We start from the raw sequence: 9,355 nt of genomic DNA on the forward strand, positions 1-9,355 counted from the left end.
AGATGCCAGCACTATCCTGAGTTAAAAAATCTTAGATGTATTTGACTTCATTAGCATTGAATGTGCACAATAAAAGTGAAATTCTGAGTAATGACATCAGATATGGACAAGGAATACAGACAGAGGTGACGAACTTCCAGTTCTAACTGGGTAGATTAAAATATTTCCAAATTTCATTGAAACTTGAGTATTGATTGGCTCCAGTAGCTGGAACTGCTGGTTGATAACCATCAGGATGAAAGTAGTGTAATAGTGGCCAATAATTTTTAATGACACAGAAAGAAGTTCCTGAGACAAGCCTCATCTGAAGATGAGAAAAAAATCAATAGAGCAGCTTGATGAGATTTGTTTGGGGGTACTTGAGTGCAGGGCTAGTTGTATTTTAAATGTCATAAATACGATAGCAACTCTCCAGAGATTAAATTTATATCTCTATTAGTAATTTACAGAGATTTAATGTATTACTTTATTTTGCTTAAATAAAATTATTTTTAATATAAAGAGTCTGGAGTATACTATGTTTTTGTTTTTATTTTAGCATTAGACCTGGTGGCCTAAATATCAAATATTGTCTTTTGTGCAGACTGCAAAAAGTGTGTCTGGATGTTCATACCAATGTACAGATGCTTGTGTAGTCATACAAATAGATCTTTCATATGTAAGTAAACCTGTTAACACCAATATTGTTGATGGACAAGTGGAAATTTGCATTTTTCAGTGGCATTTAAGGCAGACCTTTTACAACCTTTTGGGATCTTTGATCTTTTGGTATTTGTTATCTAATATCAAGCAAATGGTCAAATACACTTTCTTGTTTAAATCACTGTGCAGATTCTGATCTTTTTCTATCTGAGCATCTTTATTCATAGGGTTTCATTACAGATCTGCTTTTAAGAATTGGAACTCCAGCTGTTACATTGATAGATCAGAAATACATTCATTTCATTCTTCATGTTAATTAGCTGCTTGGCAAACTCTAATATGTCAAAGTATGCAAATGTTGCTAGTTGTCTGTTTACCTCAGATCATATTCTCATACTCTGTAGTACTTGTTTTTCTTTCAAATATATGATCTGGTTGCTTATAATCACATTTTTGCAGTTTTAAAAAGATTGAAATAGTTTGCTCAAGTAGTTCCCATTTGTAACTATAAAACAGATGGTAGACTATAGAATATCTTAGGAGTTTCACCGGCATGCTACTTCAGAGGATAAATTATTCTTAAAAAGTACTTTGCTAAGTAATCAAGTAAAACTTTGCTTACTGCTGGCTCTTTATTAAAATGATGTATCTTAATTATACCTCAGTAATGTTTCCATTTCTATCTGACACAGTTTAAGAAAGTTAATTGCACTTTATTAGTTTCTTAGGGTAATATTGAATGTAAAACTAATCCTCTTGATTGACTGTTATTAGAAGTGTATTAAAACTGAACTGGAGACATTTTCTACCTAACACGGTAAATACTAGACCATTCAGATGTATGGACTACTGAATTTTAAAGACAAATTTATTTGTTTTTTTTTTCAATTCCACAACACCAACTAAAGCTAAAGCCAATTTCAACACCTATATATTTGAAGACCTGACACTGCCCAAGCACGGAAAATTCTTATCTTGAAGCTATAAAGTTTCAAAAAATTAATGTGGGCCAACATGAATCTGAATGGGTCTATTTCTTAAATTATAATCTTTTTTTATGCATGCTAAGCTGCTAGCGAATGATCTGTATGACTTTTGTTTCAGTCTGAGGAACTCCCTCAATCTATTGTAATTAAATTATAATGTAAATGTACAACACTCAGTGCATCACAATCATTTAAAAAATAAAATGAATTAAAATTGTGCTTATCAATTTTGCTTAAATTTGCAGTCGGAGTTTAATAAATAATGCTTCCCAAAATATTCTTCTACTGCTATAGGCTTGAAATCTTTTCTGTTTGTGTAGAAGATACCTTCTTCATCTGAAGAAGCCTCTTTTAAAACTACTAAGGCAAAGGTTCTCCGTTTTGATTGATCAGAGTCCTATGAATTGCACTTAGCTGAAAGCAGAAACAAGTTCAGCTATCTCCCACCTTTTTCTGAAATGCTGTGTGCTGTTTTAGCCAGCTGATCTCAGTGAGACTCTCTTCATCCCAGGAAGTACTAAGATGTTGAACTGTCTCAGACAATAATGATCTACCTCTTCTCAAACTGGTTTGAAAAAGAACAGAACAGGATAGAAAGCTCTTGTGTCAGTCAGTATATTTTTACTTTGTGTCTATTAAAACCTATATAGTAAATAAAAATTAAAAACACATCATTTTACTGTTCTTTGTAGTCTGGTGCTGGTTAATGTGATTAACCTACTGAGATAAGCAATTTTCTGGTCTTCTGTTTCTATGACACCTCATGGTTTTGATGGTAAAAGTGATTTCACCAACACAGAATCATGATGACAACTGTAATGTCTTTTTGCTAGAGTTGTAGCATAATTCCAGAAGGTTTTGTGATATAAGTTGTAAATAGTAGTAGTGTAATGCTCCTTACATTTCTTTAATTTTCTCTTTAAATATTACTATATGTTAGTGAAACAACGTTTTTTTTTTTTTTTACTGAAATACATCAAGTAATTGCAGCACTGTACATTCCATTGTTGTTTCTTTAATGGTGATAGCTCAGAACAAATACAAACTTTTGTTTCTCTTTACTAAACTTGATCACATTTGCATTAATGAAAATCATAGGGTCTTTACAAGAGTGCACCACATAATATTTTTGAATGCCTTTGATTTCAGCTCCTTTTCTAGATGTCACATAGACTACATTTGTTTGACCTCTCAGTGAAGTGTAAGTATACATTTTTACTACTAGGCATGAAGTACATTCTGAATACATTTGCACAGTATGGAATGACTAGAGTATCAGGTGTTCTACTGTATGAGGCTTGCATAATTGTTTCCATATGGCATGTGATAAAAAGCTGATGCAACCAAGGGCTGATAAACTTACTGCTTTTATTCCAGATGGCCCAATTTGTGCATCTGCATTAATATTAAAAATTTAAGTGTTTTCTTTGAGAGTCAACTGAACAGCATCCTGGGAGCTAGGAACATCTCCTCTGGGCTGATTTTCTTACAACAGTTCTTTTCTTTCTGTCTCAATTCCATTCATTTCTTTTTCTTTTTATTCTTTTTTTTTTTTTCACTGCTTTCCTCCAGTGTTTAACTCTAATCTGGAGAACTGTTTGATCAGATATTAGAATAAGAAATTTACATACAGTTTACATACAGATTTTAAGTAAAGTTGAATTTTAGATAAGTTTAGCCCACTTTATTTCTAGCCAAAAGGAAACATAAAGGCTGAATAAATATTTAAGTGAATTCAACTTCGGTCTGTAGGAAACAGATGTAAATTACTAAGACAAATTGCCTTTGTATTAAACTTCTCTTGCACAAAAATCTTCCAAGGAACTCATTAAAAATACCTTATGGGTGAATTTTTCTGTTAAAACCAATATCCTTTAGAGAGAAACTAAAGTAGTAAGCACTAGAGAAGTTTCTGTTTTCGCTGTCAAGTAGAAGTTTCATTCTGATTCTCAGAGTCAGAGCTTGCATCTCTGTCTATCTGGATAAATTATTGTATTTATTTATTCTGCTAAGAGAAAAACACCGTTGATTGAACTGCTGTGTGTACTAGAGAAGAACCTGGGGATGTTGTCTGCCTCTTTCTAATGCCTTTAAACTTATGTTTTTCCTCTCTCTAACAAAAAAATGGATGCAAAAGCGATATTGAAATAGTGCCCGCAAAAAAAGGAAATTATCTGGATATCTTTTAGCAGAAATTGCTGTCAGTGGGCTGTTGTTAAGAATATCATCCTTCATCTCTTCTACAAAGTATTTTAACAACATTATTACTTAGAGTTTAAAAAAGCAAACATACAGGCTTCTTTCCCCACAAGTTTTTCTGAATATTTCTCTGTTTTGCTCTGTAGCCTTTTTGAAAACAGGAGTTGTCCTATTTGTGCTCCCAACTGAAATTAATAATAGAAATAATTTGAATACCTATAAGTAATTGTTCTTTTACACACCCTGCCTTGAAAATAATTCTTATTTGTTATTGTAAATTATTTGCATACTGGGCATGGTATGCATTTGTGAAAGTTAATCTCACTAATTAACAAAACTTCCTTCTGCTGTCTACTAAATTTTCCTGAACTCTTCTTCACACAGTTGAGCAGGGGTTAGAAGAGATTATGGTCAGCTGAGAATCATATGACAAAATATCTCTGCATTTGAAAAGGTACATACTTGTAGAACAAGAATTTTAACCAACAAAGCAAACTCAGTAAAATTTTACTCACTTAGTTTTGTTCCTCTTTGTATTTTAACACTTGTTTGCAAAGCCTTGCTGAAGGCTTATTGTGTAGTAAACAAGTCTGCAGAAACTTGCAGTTTCTCTGAGAAATTGTGTTAATTACACTTGCTAGCTCCTTTTGCACAACTAGCTGTCAGTTTATCCCATGAGAGGGACAAAATTATTCTCTGGACTTTTAGATTCTTCCAGAATATCTTCCAGCACAATAGTTCAGCCCGTATTTACAAGAAAGGATATGGTGTCTTATGCTTATGCTGTTATTTATATGCAATTACTTGGATACAGTACTTCTGTACAGTTGTTCTGCAAAGACAACCCTTTCTTGAAGGGTTCATATAAATTATAACTGATAACTGAAGAGTCTGCAAGTGGAAGGGACTCTCTGCTTACTGTTGGTCCTACAGAGAAGTCATCCATCAAAGATAATGGAGAGGGTAAATCTTGGCCACTCTGAGCTCCAACTCACATTGTGGCTTTTTACAGGAAACAAGCTGACCTAATTTATGTCATGGTTAAGTGTACACAAATGAAAATAAAAGGTCAAAATGATGCAAAAATAACAAATCAGAAGGTTCCAGAAAATCAATGTTCTATAAATTTACTGTCTTATTTCCAGCAGCTCTAAACCACTGGAAGCTTAGAGACGAATAGTTTTGTGTTATCATTTCAATGGAAAAGTATGTGCTCCTTCAACCTCCCACTCCAGGGAAGAAAGGAAGGAAAAAGAAATCTGGAGTTGCTAGTGTTTGTAATAAAATTAATTATTATCCATTCAACTTTTTATTGGAAACATTAAACTTGACTGTATTCCTGCATTTGGTGCAAAGATAACGCTTTATGTCTAGAGAAAAAAGGGCATTCTAATTGTGTTAGAATTAATTAGAATTAATTCCTGCTTAATATTAGTTTTACATAATTCACTACTTACCAATTATCTTCACCAAAGCTGTCAACATTAACCTCTGAATGTGTCAGAAGAGATATGGATAAACTGAAGACAAGTAAGGAGAGCAGATTTCTAATAATCTGTTGATTGCTTTAGTATATTTGTGCTGTGAATATACAAGGCTGAGAAGCAGAAAGCATGTGAAAAAGAAAATGTTTATTTGAAGATAATGTAGGCGGTATAGTAGTGGTGACTTGTAGTGACATATTAAGATACAATGAAGTGATTATTAAAATGCCATCGCAAACCTAAAAGACATCTGATTTAAATTTCAGATGTTTTAGTTTTTCTAACTCTCTTGAGAAGAGATGAAGCAAAGCTTGTGTTTATTTACACAGCATAAGAAAGAAAGAAATTGTATTTAGAGGAATGATATTTGCAATCTTGATGTTTGATATTGATCAAAAAGCTTTGGAAGCAACTGGTTTGACAATTTTATTTCTTTTCAGTGTGTATCATGCATCTCTCTCTAAATTGCTTGTAACATAATCAGAAAGCGCTGACCCATAGCCTACACAAATATCATAAATAATAGATTCCAGCTTAGTGAATCTTGTACTAGAGACAGCTGTAGTGATAATACATGAATTTTCTTATTCTGTCTTCTCCATTATCTTGTTTGTAGATGTGGCAAGATACTACAGTTCTTCACAGCTTCAAAGCACTACATGCACAGTGTACACACAGATGTCCTTAGTGTTTCAAATATTCACCTTGTTCACCAAACCAGTAAGTGCCCTTCACATATTTTTAAAAATTTATATAATCACAGAAGAAAAAAAAAATACGAACTAGTTTGGGACATTATTTGTGAAAATAGAGAAGTTTTCTAATACCTCAATGTTACTTTTTTCATTTAATGGAAATTTGTGTTGTTGGTGAAAGTCATTAGAATAACTCCATATACAGTAAAAACCTACTTTCTGGCATTTTTTTTCTCCTTGATTCTCATTTTATCAGTATGGCTTCTATAATGCTAACAGAAACGAGTGAAAGTGACAGTGAAATGAAGAATGCAAAATCCAGATATAATAAAAGTTATTAACTTCACTAGCATCATATCATGAAAATATTATTTCAGAATAAGAAAGCACTGAAAAGTATTACTGATCTTCCAAGCAAAAAATGAATCTTTGTTTTTAGATGTATTGTATCCCCCTCTGCAGTGTATATGGAAAGGTACAAGGTATGTTACTTTTATCATAGCTCTTCACAAAGTGCTTGCCCTAGAAAAAAAATTTCATTCCTGTGCGAGATAACTATTATTATTTCATAAGTTAAGGTTCACTCACATAGCTTTGAAGTGGTAAAAAAATATATATATATTTCATTTTTCACCAAAAAATTAATAAAACTTTCAAAGATATACAGAACAGTAATTAATTATGGTGCCTCTGGGTTTTTAAAATACTGCAATTTTCTAATTACTGAGCCTCCAAAGTCATATATTCTGATTTGCTCTCAGATAGAGGAATATAACTTTGCTAAGGTTAAGAGAGGTAGTAGATAACTTCGGGAAAGGGAAAATATATCCTAAAAGACTTTCACATCACACACATAACAGATAATAACATGTTATGGAATCAAAAATACATACATTTTTATGGTAGGTATCAGAAAGAAATATTACATACTATGTCTAGGCTTCGGAGAAATCTCTAATGAATACATTTGAGGATGGGAAAAAAAGGATAAAGAGGGTTAAAATGTGACTACCCATCCAAGATTGATTGAAAGTATTAAAAAAAAAAAAAAAAACAGTACTGAGTACAGACCGTATGTTTATCTAGTTATATAGTGTACAGTGGTTTGGTTGTTTGAAAAGAGGATCTGTTTATTGGAAGTAACTGGGATTTTTTTCCCCTCTTTTTGACTCCCCAAAGCCTATCTCAAACCAATCATCATGATCCAAGCAGGTAAGTAGAGTATTTCAAAATTTGACATTAAGCCATTTAGCTTTTCGACATCGACATTGGTAAGAAATAATGAAGTATATGTCTCATACAGAGTTTCTTTTTATGAGGCATGAGTAACATAAACATCATAGAGTAAGAGAAAACTTCATCATCTTCCAGAAGACCTTGAAAAACTGTAGGAAATATGATGCTTCCTACAGAAGATTTGCTGGTAATTCCAATGTTCATGATGTGATTCTTAATTTTAGAAGTCACGCTTAATTTGATTTGCTGCTGTGTTTCAGAACTACAGTTTATGAAGTTCTGTCAACTGTGAAAGTGAGTAAAGTGTGTTTAACAGAAAGAGTTCATTTGTTTTTCATTAACAGAGCTGAGTTAGTCCAACATTTAAAACTCTGTCGTATCTCTTTCTTTGATTCTTTCAAAAGGACTTTTGGGTTAAAGTGTAGTGTACCAGTACATTAGTCCAAGGAAAATTCCACAGAGCAGAGATATTATCCAATTTCTTGTTTGTCTGAATATAATTTCTGTTAACATTGGAACAAAAGGCACAAGAACAGCATATCTTCAGTCAATCTTACAACATTACAATGAATCTTTTGAACACTAGGAACCAAGTTTTAAAGTGTGCTTCTCCATTAAAGCAGAAAATTACACTAAGGAAAAAGGTACCCGACCTGTTGCTGCTCCATTGCAACAGTTTTACAAATTGTGCTTTGCTTTAAACTTGTATTGGAAAAAAATGGAATGTTGTTGACAATCTGACTGAATTTGAATTCTGATGGTTTATGCTAATTAAAAGTCAATTCAGTTACACATATGTTGAAGAGGAGTCTGATACCTCTATAAGTCATTGTTCTTAGACACTTCTGCTTCTTCCTCATCTCTGATTGCTTTGCATATCATTCAAGGAGCACAAGTGTATTCTTTATAGTATTAAGAATAAGTGAAAAATACATTTTTTCCCCTTCCCTATTACTGTCATCTTCATACGTAACAGTTTCCTGGTTTACCGATCTTGTTCTTGGTTTGGTCTGTGAAATGAATTAAACTAATGTATTCTTATCATCCCTAATTCTTTTGTAACATCTGACTCATTTTGTTTTACACTTTAACTTTTGGTCAGTGTATGTTGGGCTATATCTTCAATTAGCTGTCATTGCTAATCAAATACTTAAGATCAGTTATTCAATTATAAATATATAATCTCAATAATTAGACTTATTCAAGCTACTTCAGTGTTACAGGAGAGTAATTAAATACAAATTTGACTGTTATGTGAAATTCTCTCATACTCAGTGGGTGGCACTCATTGATATTTATGAAAATATCATTTTCTTCCACGTGCCATAGGCAATTGCTTCATCTAGTTTAATGTATTTAAAAGGTTGAAATTGTTCCGCAAGTATTCTTTGCCTTGCACTTGTCTGTACTACATTTCTTGTAATGCTGTTCCCTTGGTTTATGATGTGAAGTTGTCTCAAAGTGTTTCATATGTTGCCTTGTCTTATCCATTCTGAACGGTCTTAACATTGTCAGCAGTTACTCTTCAAATATTCCCTTTGAAATATTTTTCATGCCTTTGTGAGGTGTATGTTATTAACTGTCCATTTCGAAAATTTTCAGAAGAATAACACTATAATCTTAATCTCTGAGAACAAACTTTGCTTTGCCCAGTTCCCCATATTTTGGTTGTTTAAAAGAATTGCTGCTAAAGCACTAATGGTATTATTAGTACGATATTATCCATTTCATCCATGTAGCTGTCACAAGAACAACGATCGCAGCAAATGTTCTGTTCTTCAGCACTGGTAAAGGAGAGGAAAATGCACACAATTAGAGGAATCCTGAGAGGTGAGTTATCTACAGATGAACCTCTGTGATTTCCCCATTCTCTTCTCAAATGAAGATTAAAAAATGAATGACACTTTTACTGTGCAATTTAGTACTTCAGTGAAGGCAGTTTGACAGCCGTCCCTATGAAAGAGCAGATGGTGGGAGAATACTCTAGAATGGATCCTTTCCCTCCAGTGGATTCTTTCATTCCAGTGTGTAGTTGATGGAGAAGGGAAATTCACAGCACCAACTGCTTACTAGAAACATTGTTTTCTTTTCTTTCCTTTTCCTTTTTCCTTTT

At 32.9% G+C, this 9,355-nt stretch overlaps 1 long non-coding RNA gene across 2 annotated transcripts in view; it reads left to right on the top strand.

Annotated features, from left to right (window-relative positions):
* The window catches only part of LOC110397490, a 264,908-nt gene that overhangs the window by 93,922 nt on the left and 161,631 nt on the right, over nucleotides 1-9,355 (top strand). The window contains exons 6-12 of one of the 2 annotated variants that reach the window (XR_002437805.1): nucleotides 584-658; nucleotides 2,778-2,829; nucleotides 4,212-4,281; nucleotides 5,928-6,031; nucleotides 6,446-6,488; nucleotides 7,186-7,218; nucleotides 8,982-9,072. This is a non-coding gene — a long non-coding RNA (uncharacterized LOC110397490). The remainder of the gene's footprint in view (nucleotides 1-583; nucleotides 659-2,777; nucleotides 2,830-4,211; nucleotides 4,282-5,927; nucleotides 6,032-6,445; nucleotides 6,489-7,185; nucleotides 7,219-8,981; nucleotides 9,073-9,355) is intronic. The other variant, XR_002437804.1, reaches the window with a different exon arrangement.

This window comes from Numida meleagris, chromosome 4 (assembly GCF_002078875.1).
Source record: "Numida meleagris isolate 19003 breed g44 Domestic line chromosome 4, NumMel1.0, whole genome shotgun sequence".
NCBI classification, from domain to species: Eukaryota; Metazoa; Chordata; class Aves; order Galliformes; family Numididae; genus Numida; species Numida meleagris.